The 21671-nt window shown below is 44.8% G+C and overlaps 1 protein-coding gene across 2 annotated transcripts in view; it reads right to left on the bottom strand.

Annotated features, from left to right (window-relative positions):
* The window catches only part of KATNIP (katanin interacting protein), a 361314-nt gene that overhangs the window by 78673 nt on the left and 260970 nt on the right, over nt 1-21671 (bottom strand). The gene's annotated exons all lie outside the window — the stretch shown is intronic.

Raw genomic sequence — 21671 nt, 5'->3', positions numbered from 1 at the left:
CTTCAGAACTGAACAGGTACCTTAAAAAAAAGGCTTTTGAAATTTTCTTCAAAATATGAGAAATTGCTGTTTATGTTCTAAGCCTTGTAACGTCCAAGAAAAATAAAAGAATGTTCAAAACAACGATGCCAATCTAAAGTAGACATATGGGAAATGTGAACTAGTAACTATTTTGGGTGGTATAACCGTCTGTTTTACAAGCAGATGCATTTAAATTCTGAAAAATGCTATTTTTTCAAAATTTTCTCTACATTTTGCAATTTTTCACCAATAAACACTGAATATATCGACCAAATTTTACCACGAACATGAAGCCCAATGTGTCACAAGAAAACAATCTCAGAATCGCTTGGATAGCTTTAAGCATTCCGACGTTTTTACCACATAAAGTGAAACATGTGAGATTTGAAAAATGGGCTCTAAGCCTTAAGGCCAAAACTAGGCTGCGTCCTTAAGGGGTTAAAGGGAAGGTGTCACGAAAAAAAAAAAATGTTATATATGTTTTTGCATTTAGTATGTTATTAAAATAAATTTTATTTATTTGTATTTTTGTGTTGTACTTTTTTATTTTTTCTAACTTTTACTTCTCTATGGGGGCTGCCATTTTTTTTTCATCTCTGTATGTGTCGATTAACGACACATACAGAGATGGAATACGGCACATACATCCCCATAGTGAATGCGAACGGGAGCCGTTCCATTCACTATAGCGTACGCCGTCTGTGTGGGAACGGCGCATGCACCGCTCCCACACAGTCCAAAAGGAAGGTATTCGGCCGAGCGACATCCGGCGCTATTTTCATGTGAAACGATTAAAGGGTTAATAAACTTTCTAAATGCTGTTTTGAATACATTTAGGGGTTCAGTTTTTAAAATGGGGTAATTTATGGGGTTTTGCATTGTATGGGCCCCTCAAAACCACTTCACAATTGAACACATCCCTAAAAAAAATTGCCTTTTTAAATTTTCCTGAAAATGTGAGAAATTTCTGCTAAAGTTCTAAGCCTTGTACCGTCATAGAAAACTAAAAGGATGTTCAAAAAAAACTATGCCAATCCAAAGTAGACATATGGGAAATGTTAATGAGCAACTATTAAGTGTGGTATAACCATCTGTTTTACAAGCAGATACATCTAGATTTCGCTAAATTTTGGTGTTTTTCACAATTAAATACTGAATGTATTGAAAAATTTGACCAGTAACATAAAGTCCAATGTGTCACCAGAAAATCTCAGAATCGCTTAGATAGTTAAAAGCATTTCAAAGTTATTACCACATAAAGTGACATGTCAGATTTTAAATGTTATTTAGAATTTGTTTGTACATGTCAAAAGTGTGAAAATTATGCAGCGGTGCGAAAAATGTCCAAAAAACCCTGGCAGCAAAAGAGTTAAAGTAAAATTATTAAGTTCTGGATGCCTACAGCCGCCACAAGATGAAGCCTACGACCTTTTGGATACGGTCTATTCATTAAACTCATTACTGAAACAGTATGCCATAAGCTCCTAAGCTACCTTCGGTGGTGGCTGCAGGCAGATAGGATTTTATAATTTAACCCTATGTCTATGCAGAGAGCTCTGTATCAGAAAAATTTGGATATATTAAGAAATGAGTCCGCACAACATTTTGGAAACATTTAGACAAAAAAAAAGCATGGCCATTCACTATAATCCTTGAGTTAAATTTTAATTATTTTATATTTTTCAGCAAAAATGGGATAAGAGTGCATCATTTTAATAGGGTCCTATTTTTTGTAATATGTTATTGGCACTCCAAGCATTCCTTAATAATGGCAGTGGTGCTGTACTTTATCACTACAATAGTCTTTTTAAAGCATGTCATCTCTGCATCTGAATTACAATCTGAGCAAGGTTATGTGTTTCCACATGAATTCCCATCAGATCCATATTTGGCAGCTTATGCAATAGCGAAGTCTGTAGAATGCCCTACATGAATCTGAATGTAACCTGGAAAAATTCAGATTTACCAAATATGTGCCCAAAAAACATTTAGGGCATGACCACACGTGGCGGAAATTCACTTAAATTCCGCTGCGGACACTCCGCAGCGTTAATCCGCAGCGGAGCCGTTTGTCCATTGACTTACACTTTAATTTAGCAGTGTTCGTTTAGACGAGGCGTAAAATTCCGCTGCGGAGCATAGGCTGCGGAGCGGAATTTGGTGTCCGCAGCATGCTCTGTCTGTTGCGGAGCAGTGGCGGACTCATGGCGGAATTTCTCCATTGACTTCAATGGAGATTCTAAGTTCCGCAATGAAGTCCGCAGCTGTCATGCACATGTTATGTGTGCTGCGGATGCGTCTTGCTTTTTTGCCATGACATTTCTTCATTCTGGCTGGACCTATGTATTTCTAGGTCTACAGCCAGACTGAGGAAGTCAATGGGGCTCCCGTAATGACGGGAGCGTTGCTAGGAGACGTCAGTAAATAGTCACTGTCCAGGGTGCTGAAAGAGTTAAGCGATCGGCAGTAACTGTTTCTGCACCCTGGATAGTGACTACCGATCACAATATACAGCAACCTGTAAAAAAATAGAAGTTCATACTTACCGAGAACTCCCTGCTTCTGTCTCCAGTCCAGCCTCCCAGGATGACGTTTCAGTCTAAGTGACGGCTGCAGCCAATCACAGGCCAAGCACAGGCTGCAGCGGTCACATGGACTGGCTCGTCATCCAGGGAGGTCGGGCTGGATGCCGAAAGAGGGACGCGTCACCAAGACAACGGCCGGTAAGTATTAAATTTGTTTACTTTCACTAGGGAAAGTGCGGTCCCTTCTCTCTATCCTGCACTGATAGGGAGAAGGGAAGCACTTTTCCCGCAGTCCGCAGCAGCTAGTCCGCATCAATTTACTGCACATTTTGTGCAGATCCGCAGCAGAATCTGCAACGCAGATTCTGTGCGGCATTGATGCGGACAGTTGCGGAGGAAATCCGCCACGTGTGGTCATGCCCTTATAGGTGCATTTACACACACCTGGATTTTGACAAGAGCTATGGGCAAAATAATTTAATCTATCGGGTTTTGAGTTTCATTTTGCTACCATGGAAGAGATTTAACTGTTCTAGAAAGATTTCTCAGTGTTTAAATGCGCAGATGATGGCCATCATCCCAATAATGAATTATTGAGACAATGGTTTGTTTGGAAGCAAATTCATAATGTGTACATTGAACTGCATTTCCTTCAAATTTTCCAGTAGTTGTGTGACAGAGAACAGCACTACCACATCTTAACACACATGGCTTACTTTGATTGGCAGTTGTAGAAAATTTCCATTTTTATACTGCATTTTTCCCCATTGAAATCAGTGAAGGATAAATGCTCCAAAACACAGAAGGAATATAAAACACTTGTTTGAAAAAAGGTAAGCATAGCTGGAATGCTAGTAAATATAATTCTGTAAAAAACAAACAAAAAAACTCAAAGTCCTACAGACCTGAACACACCCTACAACAAACAAAAGAAAACAAAAAGCAGTTAACCCCTTAGTGACCAGCCTATCTTAGGCCCTAATGACAAAGCAATTTTTTTCCCGTTTTTCTAGTCGCATTCAAAGAGCTATAACTTTTATTCTTTTGTCGACATAGCTGTATGAGGACTTGTTTTTTGTGGGATTAGTTGTACTTTTAACCCCTTAATGACCAGGCCATTTTTTGTTTTTTCACGGTCGCATTCCAAGAGTCGTAACTTTTTTTTTTATTTCGTCGACATAGCCGTATAAGGGCTTGTTTTTTGCGGGACGAGTTGTATTTTGTAATTGCACCATTTTTAGGTGCTTATAATATATCGATTAACTTTTATTAACTTTATTTTAGGAGAGAATTGAAAATAAGCAGCTATTCCAGCATTGATTTTCACGTTATAAATTTACGCCGTTTACCATGCAGCATAAATAACATGTTAACTTTATTCTATGGGTCGGCACGATTACGGGGATATCAAATATGTATAGGTTTTATATGTTTTCCTACGTTTGCACAATAAAAACCCTTTTAGAAAAAAATTACTTGTTTTTGCATCGCCGCATTCCAAGAGATGTAATTTTTTTATTTTTCCGTCAATGTGGCCGTATGTGGGCTTTATTTTTGCGGGCCAATGTGTCGTTTTCATTAGTACTATTTTGGGGTACATAGGACTTATAGATTAACTTTTATTTAAGTTTTTATGGGGGGAATGGGAGAAAAGAGAATTTTTACGTTGTTTTTTGCGGTTTTTTTTGGACGCCGTTCATCCAGTGGTTTAATTAATGTGTTCATTTTATTGTTCAAGTTGTTACGATCGCGGGGATACCATATATGTGTATGTGTTATGTGTTTTGACACTTTTACTAAATTAAACCACTTTTAGTTTTATTCGATTTTGAATTATTTTTTTTTCACAAACTTTATTTAACTGCTTTACATTTTTTTTTTTAGTCCCACCAGGGGACTTCACTATGCGATCAGCTGATCGCATATATAATGCTTTGGTATACTTAGTATATCAAAGCATTATTGCCTGTCAGTGTACAACTGACAGGCAATTTATTTGGCCATGCCTCCGGCATAGCCTATCAGGCATTTGCTGAAGGCAGACCTGGGGGTTTTGGTTAGGCCCCCGGCTGCCATGGAAACCCGACGGCGAACCGCGATTTCTTTGCAGGGGCGCCGATGGGGTGACAGAGGGAGCTCCCTCCCTCTGTCAAACACATTAGATGTCGCTGTCGCTATTGACAGCGGCATTTAATGGGTTAAACTGCCGGAATCGGAGCGCGCTTCGATTCTGGCAGTTGCAGCAGGAGCCAGGCTGTGTATAACAGCCGTGCTCCTGCCACTGATCGCGTGGGTACAGTGGTAGTACCCGCACCATCACAGGACGGATATATCCGTCCTCCTGCGCAAATTAGCAGCTGCAGAGGACGGAGATATCCGTCCTTCGGCGTTAACAGGTTAATGGCACCATTTTGGGGTAGATATAATTTTTAAATTAACTTTTATTAACTTTTTTTTGGGGGGAAATAGAAAAAAACACTGAAATTCCACCGTTGTTCTATGCGTTTTAAATTGACGTCGTTCACTGTGCGGCATAAACACACTACCTGTATTCTATGGGACTGTATTATGACGATACCACATATGCATAGGTTTTTTATGTTTTACCGCTTTTGCACAATAAAAACACTTTTGAACTAAAATTATTTATTTTTGCATCGTCTCTTTCCAAGAGCCGACTTTTTCTATTTTTCCATCAATGTAGTTATATAAGGGCTTGTTTTTTGCGGGAAGAGATGTAGTTTTGATTTGTATTGTTTTGGGGTATGTGAGACTTATTGATTAACTTTTATTATGACTTTTTTGGGGGGTAATGGAAAAAAATAGCAATTTTGCCATTGTTTTTTGCGATTTTTATTTTTACGGTGTTCACCTTGCAGTTTAAATTACATATTAACTTTATTGTTTGGGTCATTACGTTTGCGGCAATACCATATATGTGGAGTTTTATTTATTTTTTACACTTTTACTAAATATGGCAAATTTATGGAAAAAAAGTTTTGTCTTGTTTTTTTACTGTCATTTTTATTAATAATTTTTATTTCACATTTATTACTTATCTTATTAGTCCCACTAGGGGACTTTACTATGCGATCATTAGATCGCTGCTATAATGCTTTGGTATTCTTAGTATACCAAAGCATTATTGCCTGTGAGTGTAAATCTGACAGGCAATCTATTAGGACGTGCCCCTGGCGCGTCCTAATAGGCATATGCCCAGGGCAGACCTGGCGGCCGTTATCAGGCCCCCGGCTGCCATGACACCCCATTAAGAGACCCGCGATTGCATTTGCGGGCCGCTGATGGGTGACAGAGGGCTTACTCCACCTTCCCCTCTCTGAACACATGCACATTCGGCCGAGCATGCATGTGTATAGAGGGGATCAATAGGAATAGCTTGTTTGGCCGACAGCTATCTAAGGTGTATGGCCAGCCATATTCACAAGTTTGTTAGATATATCTTTATTTTCCTATAACCACCATTACACCTTCCAAAGGGTAGCCGCCCAGCTTATCTAGTAACCTGACTAGTTATGTAGTATAAATGCCTACCACCATATTGCTGCATAACTAGGCTAATTTGCCATTCAGAAGGCTGGGGAAGAAAACGGAGCACTTATATTTACAGTCGATTTTTATTTTAGGAGGATACTCTAACAGGAGACTGATGAAGCTTAGGCTAGGTTATTACGTCGCCGTTTGCGGTCACACAAAAAAAAAACAACACATTTTGAGCCCGACTTGTGAACCCTGCCTTAGAATATATAAGGTCATTCATTGGGCACCTGAACTGGAATTAATGTAGTTTAAAGTGACAGACTAAAAAAAACTGGTAAAAAACAGCTGGTATAAATGTATTAAAAACTAGAGAATTCACTTTGATCATGGCCTAAAAATGTAATAAGCGCACATTTTTAAAACTGAATGCTATAGATTTATATGGTACTTCAATTTTGGTGGGTTGTTTGATTGAACATTCACATTGTAAGTATTCTTTGCACATAATGCAACCATCGCTGATCAGATGGCTGGTGCAAAGGTCATAGAAAATACAAAAATAAATCTTGAGCAATTAAAAATAAGCGAATATGAGGCTTCTACGAAAATAATTTAGGAAAAAAAATGTTGCTTATTTGAGGGGATTCAACTGAATGTTCATAAAGATATTATATAGCATTTTATAATAACTGCTTTACTGTGCAATTAAATCATAGAAACATGGAAAATGTCGCTAGACAGAGTCTTAATCAGGATTTATCTTCTGTTAACTTAAGCTTCTCTGACGCATTTCTCAATAGTTTAGGAGCAAATCCTCTTTTGAACGTTTTCTATAAACAGATCACATTAAATTTTCTCACTACAGTTACTTTTAATTCCCAATAGTTGTCCATATGGTTAAGTCTGAAGCAGTACTGCTCTGTGTGGGATTTCAACCTTTAACTAAAGCACAATTCAGAGCCACAAAATACATTGTGGTATAGTGCAGTCAGAAAATAAATTAAAAAACATTTGCAGAGATTGAACAATATACTACATTTTCTCATTTAAATGGGTTTTATGACATTTTAAAAAAATGTGCTACCCGCCCCAGAGACAGTGGCACTCTTTTTATAGGTTGTGTCTTTTATTGCAGCTCATTCCTATTTAAGTGAATGGAACAGAGCTGCAAAACCAGACACAACCCATGGAGAGGAATGGAACAAAATAAATAAAAAATAAATAAAAACCAGAAAAGTAACCCCCTCTAACCCTTTTGCTGCCAGGGGTTTTTTTCAACATTTTTCACCTCTGGTAGCCAGGACAATTTCCACATTGGCATGTACATGTTGTATAAAACCTAAATTCGAACATAAAAAAAAATCATAGTAAACTCACATAGACATATACATTTTTGAAAGTAGACACATGGCACAATTTTAAAATGTCAGTGTATTTTATGGACAAAGGCACCTTAATGCAATTTTGCGTCAAAGTTAAATATTTTATAAAAAATGCATACAAATTTATATTTTGTGGCTAAAAGTGTGACTCAAGCTGAAAATTAGACGAACAACACCTAAAAATAAAAGTTCAAAATGTGAAGAGCTCATACATAGATAGCACTTAGGCCTATATCCACAGGCACATACACTATAAGGACAAAAGTATTGGGACACACCTCTAAATAATTAAATTCAGGTGTTTTACTTCCAATGCCGCAGGTGTATAAAATCAAGCACCATGCCATGCAGTCGCCTTTAGGGAATGTACACACAAGTTATTTTCGGCCGTTTTTTGGCCCGTAAATGGGCGAAAAGCGGCTGAAAAATCGTAAGCAGAACGCCTCCAAAAATTTGCCCATTGATTTCAATGGGAAAAACTGCGTTCTGTTCCAACGGGGTGTTTTTTTACGCAGCCGTTTTGAAAAAATCGGCACGCAAAAAGACGCCCCGTAAAAAGAAGTGCATTTTACTTCTTGAGCCGCTTTTCATTGACTCTATAGAAAAAACAGCTCCAAAAACTGTCGTAAAAAACGCTGCGAAAAACACGAGTTGCTAAAAAAAACTGCTAAAAATCAGTAGCTGTTTTCGCTTGAAAACAGCTCCGTATTTTCAGGCGTTTTTTGCCAAGTGTGTGAACATACCGTCACAAACATTTGTGAAAGAATGGGTCGTTCTAAAGAGCTCACTGAATTCCAGCGTGGTATTGTAATAGGATACCGGTGTTGTAACAAGTCAGTCCATGAAATTTCTTTGCTTCTAGATATTTCACAAAAAATTGTGAGTAGAAGTGTTTCGGAACCACAGCAACCCAGCCACATAGTGGCAGACCACATATAGTTACAGAGTGGGGTCGCTGAGTGCTGAGGTGCATAGTGCATATCATATCATACTGCAGACGTCTTCCTCCCCAGAAATGCCAGCACATGCGGCCGTCCTGTCCTGCAGTGACCACTAGTGTGCGCGCTCAAGCTCATTCTCGGCCTTAATGGGCCATAACACACACATGTTTTAGATTTGACTGATTGCTCCCAGATCACCCTAGACTTAAAGAAGCGACCTGCCCCTTCACTCATTGCCTGAGCGTTGTTAGTATTCCCATGTCAGTCTTGCAAATGGTCCCTCAGTGTTATCCTGTTCATGTTGTTACCCGTGCCCTGCTACCTGTATCCTGTGCTGTGTCCTTATTCCTGAGCCTGTTAGTGTTGGAGTCGTGTCCTATTGCACCTGCTGTCATCTGCCATGTCCAGTGTCATCTGCCACGTCTGGTGATATCCGCCACGTCTGGCGCAACCTGCTGCACCTGCCTGCTGTCATCCGCCACGTCTGGCGTAACCTGATGCACCCACCTCCATGCGTGCTAAAGCCTCGGCCACTGTCTGGACTATTCAGGTACCCTCACCCGGGACTTTGTATTGTTTGGGTGCTCTGTTGCTTGGCCAGCTGCCTCCCCGCTACGGCGGTGCAGCCAAGTGGGTCCACATACCCACAGACCGTGACAGTACACTCAGGCCATCTACCTCGCTGGTCAGCCCAAGACCTTGACGACACAAGCCATGCTGGCTGAGATGCAAGACCTTCAGTCACGGCAAGACCAAGTCCTCCTTTCGGTGAACGCCATTGCAGATCGGCTGGTTGCTCAAGCCAGTCGTCACCGCACCTATTCCTGCTGTTCCTCCTGCTACACCTCCTGTCTGTACCAGCGCCGATCCCCTATGCTTCCTGATACTACCTCCTCGCTATGACAGAGACACGAGGTGCTGCAGGGGATTTGTGATCAGTGTCAGATCCACTTCAGACTACATACCGGGGCCTTCTCCTCTGATGACGCTAGAATTGCCTTCCTAATCTCTCTCCTTACTGGCAAAGCCATGGCATGGGCAAATCCTCTGTGGGTACATCAAGGACCAGAGACTCGTGACTTGCAGTGCTTTTTACGGACTTTCCGTTTGACATTTTTTAGGAACCTGGGAGTTTCTTCTGCTGCTGCAGCCCTGCTAACCCTACACCAGGGAGACCTGTCTGTAGTACAGTATGCCATTCAGTTCCGTACCCTGGCTGCTGAACTAACCTGAAACAATGAGGCTTTGGTGGCCACATTCTAGCAGGGCCTGTCTTTTCGGATTAAAGACGAGCTGGCCGCTCGCGATCTGCCACCTACCCTGGACGATCTCATCCTACTAGCCACCCGGGTTGACATGAGGATCCGGGAGTGTTCCCAAGAGGTTCTCCAGGAGAGAGGATTTCCTAAGCTGGCTTCTACTTTCCAGCAATTCCTAATGTCCTCTTCAGTCGTCCCACCAGAGGAGCCTATGCAGATGGACCGATCTAAATTGTCTATCCAGGAGAGACCACGCAGACGCATTTCAGGACTTTGTCTGTATAGGGGCCTTAGAGGCCATGTTGTGCGTTTGTGCCCCCAGAGGTCAGAGAGACCCCAGTGCCTAGAATTGGTTGGAGAGACAACGCTAGGCGGAATGGTACCAAATAAAAGGTTCAATTCCAAGCTGACCACTCCTGTGACCATAGTGTCCGGCAAGAAGAAGCACCGGGCTTCTGCCTATCTGGACTCCGGGTTCACGCAAACATCATCCAAAAGGATCTAGTGGATCATCTCCAGTTACCCACAGTTCCTCTGGAGACATCTTTGGCTGTTGCATCAGTTAATTGACTGCCTCTGCCCGACCCGATTGTATCTGAGACCAAAACGCTGAGGCTCCAAGTTGGAGTCCTTCATTCAGAACTGATTTTTGTTTCTTGTTTTGCCGAAAGCCATCAATCCTGTTCTGCTGGGTCTGCCTTGGCTTCGACTACATGCCCCAGTCCTGGACAGGAATTCCGGAGAGGTTCTCCAATGGGGCTCCAAATGTCTCGATCGCTGTCTGTTGCAGATCCATCCTGTCCAGCTTCCTCTGCCTCAGTCATTGGCAGGATTACCCCCTCATTTCGCTCAGTTTGCGGATGTCTTCAGCAAGATGGAGTCTGAGACAATGCCCCAACATTGGACTTATGACTGCACCACTGAACTGGTTCGAAATGCCTCTCTTCCCCGTGGACGGGTATACCCTCTCTCCCTGCCAGAGACTCAACCCACGTCTGTCTATATCAAAGAGAATTTGGAGAGGGTTTTTTTCGTTAAAAAGAAAGATGGTTCTCTTCGACCCTGCATTGACTACCATGCTCTCAACCAGATCATGGTCAAGAACAAATACCCATTGCCACTTATATCCGAACTGTTTGACCATATACGAGGAGACAGAATTCTTTCAAAATTAGCCTTGCATGGGGCTTATAATTTGATCCGAATCAGTCAAGGTGATCAGTGAAAGATTGCGTTCAACACCCGAGACGGTCACTACGAATACCTGGTGATGCCTTTCAGGCTGTGTAACGCTCCCGCAGTCTTCCAGGAATTCGTCAATGATATCTTCTGAGATCTCCTCTATGTCTGTGTTGCAGTCTATCTCGATGATATTTTGATTTTCTCCCCAGATCCGACGACTCATCGGAGGCATGTCCGTCAAGTTCTACTGTGATTAATGGAAAATTGTCTATATAACAAGCTGGAGAAATGCGTCTTTGAAAAGAATTCTCTGCTCTTCCTAGGCTACATCATCTCGGATCAAGGTCTCAAGATGGATCCTGAGAAAGTAAAGTCCGTTCTGGAATGGCCACGTCCTCAAGGCCTGAGGTCCATACAGCTTTTTGAGATTCGCCAACTTCTACAGGCAGTTTATCCCAAAATTCTCATCACTGACGGCTCCCATCTCTACCCTTACCAAGAAGGGTGTGAATGCCAAGGTGTGGACTCCAGAGGCAGAATCTGCATTTAATAGCCTCAAGAAAGCCTTCACTTCAGCCTCGATCCTCCATCATCCTGACGTGTCTAGGAAGTTCTCATTGGAGGTGGACACTTCTTCTGTGGGTGCAGGTGCACTTCTGTTCCAGAGGAATTCCAAAGGAAAGGCAGTAGTATGTGGCTATTACTCAAGACTTTTTTCTTCTGCAGAGTGCAACTACTCTATTGGGGATTGGTAGCTAATGGCCATCAAATTGGCTCTGGAGGAGTGGCGACATCTGCTAGACGGCGCGGCTCACCCCATCCTGATCGACACCGACCACAAGAACCTCTCCTATCTCCAGTCGGCTCAATGATTAATCCCCCGTCAAGCCAGGTGGTCGCTGTTCTTCACCCGTTTCCAATTTGTGCTCCACTACCGTCCCGCTGACAAGAATGTGAGGGCCGATGCACTGTCCAGGTCATTTGAGACAGATGACATGGTGGAGTCGCTTCAATGTGTCATAGACCCGTCCTGCATTGTCACTGCCAATCCTTTGCAAGTTAGAGACATCACCTCCGGGGAGGACTTTTTTTCGGTTGACAGACAGGAGAGGAATTCTGCTCTGGGGACACAGCTCCAAACTGGCTGGACACGCTGGTGTTCGTAAAACTTGAGACCTAATTATTCGTCATTTCTGGTGGCCGACACTACCCAAAAGATCTTGTGGACTTTGTCCCTTCCTGCATGGAGTGTGCGGCTAAAAGGTTGCTCACTCCAAACCTGCTCGCAATGGACTTTGTCATGGACCTGCCTCCCTCTGCTGGATGCAGTATGGTCTGGGTGGTGGTGGACCGATTCTCGAAGATGGCTCATTTAGTTCCGCTGACCAGCCTACCTTCTGCTTCTCGACTGGCCAACCTCTTCATCCAACACATCTTCCGCCTGCACGGCTTACCTCTGCATATCGTGTCTGATCGGGGGGTTCAGTTCACCTCAAAGTTCTGGAGAGCCCTCTGTAAACTCCTCGATATAAAGATGGACTTTTCCTCAGCCTACCATCCCCAGTCCAATGGTCAAGTCGAGAGGATCAATCAGATCATGGAGAACTACCTACGACACTTCATCTCCAGACAGCATGATGACTGGGAACAGCTTCTTCCTTGGGCCAAGTTCTCTTATAACAACCATACAAGCGAGTCCACAAGAACCACACTATTCTTCATCGTTTACGGCCAACACCCACGAATCCCTTTCCTGGTGTCAGTTATGTCGCAGGTGCCCGCAGCTGACTCTGCATTCAGGGACTTCCTACAGATCTGGCAGCAAGCCCAATCCTCTATTCTGCTGGCAGTCGACCGCATGAAGCAAAAGGCAGACACAAGGAGATGAGAGCCTCTCCAGTTTCTTCCGGGTACCAAGATCTGGCTGTAATCAAGAAATATCCGGCTGAGGGTGCATTTGTGCAAATTCGCTCCAAGGTTCCTCGGACCCTTTGAGATCCTCCAGCGGATCAACCCGGTCTCTAATAAGGTTCGGCTGCCCGCTACACTCAGAATCCCCAACTCCTTTCATGTGTCTCTTCTGAAGTCTATGGTCCTGAACCCCAACTTTAAGACTCTTAGCCCTGCAGTTGCCCCCAGCGGTTCTGCAGATGTATTCGAGGTCAAGGAGATCTTGGACTTCCAGAGGACAAGAGGAAAAGCCATTTACTTGGTGGATTGGAGGGGGTTTGGCCCAGAAGAGAGTTCCTGGGAGCCAGAGGAGAACGTCCAGACTCCTACTCTCATTAAGAAGTTCCTCTATCGTTCTGGTCCCAAGAAGAGGCGGCGTAAGAGGGGGGATACTGTAATGTCCACAGTCGCAGACCGCAGCCTCCTATCATCCTGCGGCCGTCCTGTCCTGCAGTGACCTTCAGGTTGCGTGCTCGAGCTCATTCCTGGCCTTAATGGGCCAGAGCACACACATGTTTTAGATTTGACGGATTGCTCCCAGATCACCCTAGACTATAAGAAGGGCCCTGCCCCTTTACTCATTGCCTGAGCGTTGTTAGTATTCCCATGTCAGACTTGCAAATGGTCCCTTAGTGTTATCCTGTTCCTGTTGTTACCCGTGTCCTGCTACCTGTATCCCGTACTGTGTCCTTGTTCCTGAGCCTGTTAGTGTTGGAGTCGTGTCCTATTGCACCTGCTGTCATCTGCCGTGTCCAGTGTCATCTACCACATCTAGGGTTATCCGCCACGTTTGCTGTACCTGCTGTCATTCGCCACGTCTGTTGTAACCTGCTGCACCCACCTCCATCCGTGCTAAAGCCTCGGCCACTGTCTGGACTATTCAGGTACCCTAGCGCGGGACTTTGTATTGTTTGGGTGCTCTTTTGCTAGGCCAGCTGCCTCTCCGCTACGGTGGTGCGGCCTAGTGGGTCCACATACCAACAGACCGTGACACACGAATCACGCTTCTCTATCTGGCAGTTTGATGGAGGAGTCTGGGTTTGGCGAATGCCAGGAGAATGTTAACTGTCTGACTGAATTGTGCCAATTGTAAAATCTGGTGGAGGAGTGATAATGCTGTGGGGTTATTTTTCATGGGTTGGCCTAGGCTCATTAATTCCAGTGAAATCCTAAGGCCTTATTCACATGGCCGTGTTCGGTCCGTGAGATACGGACCTGATGTCGGCCGCATTTCCCGGACTGAACACAGTTCAGAGAGCAGACTCATAGCATCATCCATGATGCTGTGAGTCACTGCCTTCCGCGGGACTACCATCCCGTATTGAAAACATGATTACAGTACGGGACAGTATTCTTGAAGCAAGGCAGTGACTCCTAGCATTATTGAGAACCATGATGCTAGGTATACGGCTCTCTGAACCATATTCTGTCCGGGAAATGCGTCCGACATGCGGTCCGTATATCCCGGACCCAACACGGCCGTGTGAATTAGGTCTAATGCTTCAGTATACCAAGACATTTTGGTCTATTGTATACTTTCAACATTGTGGGAATAGTTTGGGGAAGGTCGTTTTCTGTTCCATAATGACTGTTCCCCAGTGCATATAGCAAGGTCCATAAGGGCATGTTTGGGTGAATTTGGTGTAAAAGAATTTGACTGGCCTGCACAAACCCCTGACCTCAATCCCATGGAACACATTTGGCCTGAACTAGAACGGAGATAGCAAGCCAGGGCCCCTCGTCCAACATCAGTGTCTGACCTCACAAATGCTCTTCTGGATGAATAAGGAAAAATTCAAACTGACACACTATAAAATCTTGTAGAAAGCCTTCCCAAAAGAGTGGAAGCTGTTTAGCAGCAAAGGGGGGATGGGGACACTCCATATTACTGACTATGTATTAAGAAAGGGATCCTATAAAAGCTTCCGTATGTGTAATGTGTAGGTGTCCCAATACTTGTTACATATAATGTAACTTTATAAAACAACCAGTACTAATTAGACCAAAAAAATTAATCTGTTTTTTTAGTAAACAACGCATAAAACACCGGGATTACACACCTTGAAATGTACCCCTACACCCTATATATTTCCGGAAAACAAACAACCTAACTATTACAGTTGCCTTGGCGTACTATTAATAATCAAGTCCACCTTCACGTAACTTTGTGGCAAATAGGAATAATTTAAAAAAACAAACAAAAAGGACATTAAAACACATATTTGCGCCTAAAACTCACATACTAGCAGAGGATTACATACAAAACAATGTAAACTTAATAGATCAAGTTGTGCAAAAGTTCATTCAATGCCTTGCAAAAGTAAACACCCCCTTGGTGTTTTTCCTGTTTTATTGCAGTACAACCTTGAATAAAAATGGCTTATTGGGAGGTTTGTACCATTTGATTTACACAACATAACTATCTCTTTGAAGGTGCAAAATATCTTTCACTCTGACATAGAATAATTAAGACAATAAACTAAGAACTTTACTGTGCATAAGTATTCAGTCCCTGAAAGTCAATTCTTTGCTTTTGCTGCAATTACAGATGCATGTCTCTTGGGGCATGTCTCTATTAGCTTAGCACATCTAGACAATAGGATATTTGTCCATTCCTCCAGGCAAAACGGCTTCAGCTCCTTCAAGTTAAAACGGTTGCATCGGTGTTCAGAAACCTTAAAGTCATGCCAGATTCTGAATTAGATTGATGTTTAGGCTTTAATTAGGCCATTCCAAGACATTTAAATGCTTGCCCCCGGTCGGACACGATGTGAAGGGGCAAGCCATGCAAACGGAAGATGTGCTGAATGAAGAGACTCGCCAGTCGGGGAGAAGAAGGTAGGTCGGTCAGCGGGATAAAATGTGCCATCTTCGAAAACCGGTCCACCACCACCCAGACAGTGTTGCATCCTGCTGCGGGAGGACGATCTGTGACAAAGTCCATTGCAATGTGCTGCCAGGGGACATTGGGCACAGGCAGAGGTTGGAGCAGGCTGGCAGGCTTGGAGTGAGCAACCTTGTTAGAAGCACACACCGTGTAGGAAGAGACAAAGTCCACAACATCTTTGGGTAGCGTGGGCCACCAGAAGTGACGAGTAATCAGGAACCCCAGCATGCCCAGCCAGTTTAGAGCTGTGCCCCCATCCGAGAATTCTTCTCCTGTCCGCCAACCAAACAAAAGTCCTCCCCGGAGGGATGTCTCTAACCTGCAAAGAGTTTGCAGTGACAATGCAGGATGGGTCTATGGTACTTTCAAAGGACTCCGCCGAGTCATCCATCTCAAATGACCTTGACAGGGCATCGGTCCTCACATTCTTGTCAGTGGGATGGTAGTGGAGCACAAATTGTAAATGGGTGAAGAACAGCAACCACTTGGCTTGACGGGGGTTTAATCATTGAGTCGACTGGAGATAGGTGAGGCTCTTGTGGTCGGTGTAGATCAGGATGGGGTGAGCTGCGCCCTCTAGCAGATGTTTCCACTCCTCCAGAGCCAATTTGATGGCTAGTATGCTCCTGATCCCCAATAAAGTAATTTCGCTCTGCAGAAGAAAAAAAGTCTCGAGTAATAGCCACATACTACTGCCTTTCCTTTGGAGATCCTCTGGAACAGAAGTGCACCTGCGCCGACAGAAGAAGCGTCCACCTCCAATGAAAACTGCCGAGACACGTCAGGATAATGGAAGATCGAGGCTGAAGTGAAGGCTTTCTTGAGGCTAATAAATGCAGATTCTGGCTCTGGAGTTCACAACTTGGCGTTCACACCCTTCTTGGTAAGAGTACAGATGGGAGCAGTCAGTGATGAGAAGTTTGGGATAAACTGCTGGTAGAAACTGGCGAATCCCAGGAAACGCTGTATGGACCTCAGGCCTTGAGGATGTGGCCATTTCAGAATGGACTTTACTTTCTCAGGATCCATCTTGAGCCCTTGATCCGAGATGTTGTATCTCAGGAAGGGCAGAGAATTCTTTTCAAAGACGCACTTTTCCAGCTTGGCATATAAACGATTCTCCCTCAATCGCAGTAGAACCAGACGGACATGCCTCCGACGAGTCGTCGGATCTGGGGAGAAAATCAAAATATCATCGAGATAGACTACAACACAGACATAGAAGAGATCTGGGAAGATATGATTGACAAATTCCTGGAAGACCACGGGAGCGTTACATAGTCCGAAGGGCATCACCAGGTATTCGTAGTGCCCGTCTCGGGTGTTGAACGCCGTCTTCCACTCGTCACTTTGACGGATTCGGATCAATTTATAAGCCCCACGCAAGTCTAATTTTGAAAAAATCCTGGCTCCTCGTATAAGGCCAAACAGTTTGGATATAAGTGGCAACGGCTATTTGTTCTTGACCGTGATCTGGTTGAGACCACGGTAGTCAATGCAGGGTCGAAGAGATCCGTCTTTCTTTTTAACGAAGAAGACCCGGCCGGCGAGGAATACTTTCGTATGAAATCCCTCTCCAAATTCTCCTTGATATAGGCCGACATGGATAGCATCTCTGGCAAGGAGAGGATATACCCATCCACGGGGGAGAGAGGCATTTGTAACCAGTTCAATGGGGCAGTCATAAGTCCGATGTGGAGGCAGCGTCTCAGCCTCCCTCTTGCTGAAGATATCTGCAAACTGAACAAAATGAGGGGGTAATCCCGCCAATGACTGAGGCAGAGGAGGCTGGACAGGATGGATCTGGAACAGACAGCAACCGAGACACTTGGAGCCCCATTGGAGAACTACTCCGGAATTCCAGTCCAGGACTGGGGCATGCAATAGAAGCCAAGGCAGGCCCAGCAGAACAGGATTGATGGCTTTGGGCAAAACAAAAAACAAAATTAGTTCCAAATGAAGGACTGCAAGTTGGAGCTTCAGAAACTTGGTCTTAGATACAATCGGCTTGGGGAGAGGCAGTCCATTCACCGAGGCAACAGCCTAGGAAATCCTCTCTCCCGGAGAACCTCTTGGGAATGCTCCCGGATCCTAATGTCAACCGTGGTGGCTAGTAGGATGAGATCGTCCAGGGTAGGTGGCAAATCGCGAGCGGCCATCTCGTCTTTAATCCCAGAAAACAGACCCTGCTAGAATGTGGCCACCAAAGCCTCATTGTTCCAGGTCAGTTCAGTAGCCAGGATACAAAACTGAATGGCATACTCGCCCATGGAAAGGTCTCTTTGGTGTAGGGTCAGCAGGGATGCAGCAGCAGAAGAAACTCTCCCAGGTTCTTCAAATATCGAATGGAAGGTCCGTAAAAAGTACTGCCAGACAGGGGTCCCTGATGTTCCCACTTTGCCAGTAAGGAGAGAGATTATGAAGGCGATCCTTGCATCATCAGAAGAGAAGGCCCTGGCATGTAGTCTGAAGTGGATCTGGCACTGATTCAGAAATCCCCGGCAGGTCCTCGTGTCTCTGTCATAGCGAGGAGGTAGTGGAAAGAAGCATAGGGGATCAGCACTGGTACAGACGGGAAGTGTAGCAAAAGGAACAGCAGGAATAGGTGCGGTGACGACTGTGGTTTTGGCAACCAGCGTATGTGCACTGGTGTTCACCGACAGGAGGAGTTGGTCTTGCCGTGACAGCAGGGCTTGCATCTTGGCCAGCATGGCTTGTGTTGTCAAGGTCCCAGGTTGACCAGAGGGGTCCATGGCCTGAGCGTACAGTCACAGTCTGTGGGTATGTGAACCTACTAGGCCGCACCGTCGTAGCGGGGAGGCAGCTGGCCAAACAACAGAGTACCCCAGCAATACAAAATTCCGCACTAGGGTACCTGAATAATCCAGAGAGTGGCCGAGGCTTTGGCACGGATGGAGATGGATGCAGCAGGTTACGACAGGTGTGGCGGATGACAGCAGGTGCAGTAGGTTGCGCCAGACGTGGTGAATCACACTGGATGTGGCAGGAGACACTGGACGTAGCAGACGACAGCAGGTGCTGAGGGACAGGACTCCAACACTAACAGGCTCTGGCACAAGGACACAGCACGGGATACAAGATACAGGGCACGGGTAACAATAGGAACAGGATAACACTAAGGGACCATTTGCAAGACTGACATGGGAACACTAACAATGCTCAGTCAAGGATCAGAAGGGCAGGGCCCTTTTTATAGTTCAGGGAATCATGGGCAGTTGATGATGATTCCATTTGTGCGCGCGCTGGCCCTTTAAAGCCAGACACGAGCGTGCGTGCGCACCCTACAGGATACAGCGGACCGGAGGGGAAGTGAGTCCTCGTATTTCCTGGGAAGGAGATGCGAGCCAGCGCTCACAGATTCATGGCTGCAGCTGCCGGGGGGCCATGGACGCTACACTAGGCTACCAAAATCAATTTTTTTTGAGTGCGCATAGAATACAATGTATAAAAATACAGCTTAATAATTTATACACACAACCACCTTCACACACCTTCAACAGTGATTATAATCGAAAATTGCACAAAAACATTTTTGTGACTAAAATGTTTATTCAAGCAGACACCTTACGCAAAAAAAATGAACTCTAAAGATCTTACTTTTGAAAATCTGACATATTCCCATCTTTGACTAATAAAAGTGGCCCCCACCTGTCTGTCTGCCAGTAATTAATTTGTATTTTATACATGACTTGAAGGAAATTTATTAAAGGTTCGGATAAAGCGTAAAACATGAGGTTAGTGTCATACCAGAAAATTTCTGCAGCAATTATGATACAGAGGCCTGATTCACACGAACGTGTTAAACGTCCTTGGGACGGCCGTGGAAATAGTGGCCGTCCCACGGACCTATGTAATTCAATGTGGCCGTTCACACAGCCGTTGTTTCAACGGACCATGTGAAGGGTCCGTGGGAAAATAGGACATGTCCGATCTTTTCACGCATCACGCATCCCTCTAAAGACTCTCAACTATGGGGGATGCGTGACATCGCGTCCTGCAGCGCCGAGCACGGATGCACCTCGGACGTGAAAAATTAAATTTTTTCACGTCAGATGCGCAGCGCTCGTGTGAATCAGGCCTATAAATTACAGCTAAAAATCATTGCAAAATACATCCCTGTAGGCATCTATTAAATATTATCGGAGGATACAATCACCAGTGGTTTTCCTCTAGCGCTCTGCTGGAAGCTGATGCTAAAAGCAGTTTAGCCCAGGGGACAGAGCACTACTGGAACATACAGCTGAACTGAAATAAATGGTATCTGACAATTACTTAGCACACAGAGGATATTCACTGCTGAGAAAAAAAAGCAAACTGACGTTGCTGATTACCTTTTTTATTTTGCTAAACCTCAATTAACCAAAGAAATGTTCAATAATTTGAGTGAATGTGAACAACTGCAAAAATGTGGCTCATAAATCACTGACTAAATAAATAGAATGAGTGTACATTGTGAAAGACTGCATCTGCAACAGTACCAATGTGATGTGTACTCAGCGCAGCAAGAAATACTGATTGTTATAGCGATTCATATTTTATAATAGTGCAGGATTAGTAAATATGAGCCTGTCACAGCTTTGTGATTTAGATTATAATATATCCTCTCGGGAGTATTTATTTTACAATTGCCAGCAAAGTAAGTGAACCCTTTGGAATTACAGCGATATCTGCATTAATTACAAAGAATGTGATCTGATTGTTATTTCAATCATAGACAACCCCAATTTAATGAAACGCGTGCGCGCACCTTATTTGACAGCCCTTCTATATCAGTGGCTGTGTAATGGCAGGGGGTAGGGAGACGGACAAGTGAGCCCTAATCTACCCGCCACTCTGTCCCTGCCTACTTGCAACGACCCGCCCTAGGCGACGGGGTACAACTGGGCGGCGGTCCCTGCGCTCAGTAAGTACACGACAAACATACAAGGAACACAAGCAACCAGAGTGGTGAACGAGCCGAGTCAAGCCAGGAGTGTGCGAGGTACAAAACGAAAAGCAGAAGAGTAGTCGGTAAGCCAGGGTCTGTATGAAGCAGGATCAAAAATAGCAGGAGCTGTAGGTGGGCCAGGAAACCACAAGGAAAGAAACACAAGCAATAACAAGCACCGAGGGACAGGAAGTGCAGGCTTAAATAGACCGAGGGCGGGAGCTAGCTGAGTCTGGCCAGGTTACGATAGGCTCTCCCACTCCTAAGCCTGCCAGCCTGAATGGTGGAAGCAGGAGTCAGTCTCAGGGATGTATTCTCAGGTGCTGACTGATTAGTTCTGGGAGTTAACCCCGAAGCTGTGCCTGGCAGATCCTTTACAGTACCCCCCCCCCCCTTTTATGAGGGGCCACCGGACCCTTTCTAAGTGGACCTGGCTTACTGGGGAAACGCAGGTGGAACCTCCTGACCAATACCCCAGCGTGAACATCCCGGGCGGGTACCCAAGTCCTCTCCTCGGGCCCGTATCCTCTCCAATGGACCAGGTACTGGAGGGAGCCTTGGACCATCTTGCTGTCCACAATCCTGGCCACCTCGAATTCCACCACCTCCGGGGTGAGGATGGGAACAGGAGGTCTCCTCGAGGGAGCCAAGGACGGGGAGCAGCGTTTGAGGAGGGAGGCATGAAACACGTCGTGTATCCGAAAAGACGGGGTAACTCCAGCCGGAAGGAGACAGGATTGAGGACCTCAATGACCTTATACGGCCCAATAAACCGGGGAGCAAACTTCTTGAACGGAACCTTGAGATGCACGTTCCTAGACGACAACCACACCAGATCCCCGACCATAAACAGGGGGTTAGCAGAACGTTTTTTATCAGCCTGAGTTTTTTGTACGCCCTGGGACACTTCTAGGTTTTTCTGAACCTGGGCCCAGACTGTGCACAGTTCCCGATGAACGACCTCTACCTCAGGATTGTTGGAACTACCAGGTGAAACGGAGGAGAACCGTGGATTAAACCCAAAATTACAAAAAAAGGAGAGACCCCTGACGAGTTACTGACCCGGTTATTAAGGGAA

This window comes from Rhinoderma darwinii, chromosome 6 (assembly GCF_050947455.1).
Source record: "Rhinoderma darwinii isolate aRhiDar2 chromosome 6, aRhiDar2.hap1, whole genome shotgun sequence".
Lineage (NCBI taxonomy): Eukaryota > Metazoa > Chordata > Amphibia > Anura > Rhinodermatidae > Rhinoderma > Rhinoderma darwinii.
Note: the sequence above shows the minus strand (reverse complement) of the source record. Positions and strands in the feature narration are given on the sequence as shown.